Below are 338 nucleotides of genomic sequence, written 5' to 3'. Positions count from 1 at the left end.
GGTCCAGAGCAGGCACAGGCAGCCCCAGGGGGGCTGTGAGCAGCTGCAGTGAGGGGCACCAGGCATGGGGTGGGAAGAGGCTGCTTTTTCCACCACCACCCCATGCTCAGCACCACCTTGTAACCCAGCCCCACTGCCAGCCTGGGCCCCACACCAGCTCTAGGCTCACCTGTTGAGGCTGTGCATGGCAACAGCAGCTGTGACCCCCCTGCTTGCCGCAGCGGGCAGTGTTTGCCACCACCACCTGTGGGTTGCCCAGTGCATGCTCCGGGTAGGCAGCAGCAGCCAACACCGCCCGGCATGGCATGTGGGTGGGCCGCAGCTGCCGCCCCCACTCG

The sequence above is a fragment of the Alligator sinensis genome, unplaced genomic scaffold, assembly GCF_000455745.1.
Source record: "Alligator sinensis unplaced genomic scaffold, ASM45574v1 scaffold655_1, whole genome shotgun sequence".
Taxonomy (NCBI): domain Eukaryota; kingdom Metazoa; phylum Chordata; order Crocodylia; family Alligatoridae; genus Alligator; species Alligator sinensis.
The sequence above is the reverse complement of the archived record's forward strand: the minus strand, read 5'-3'. Positions refer to the sequence as shown.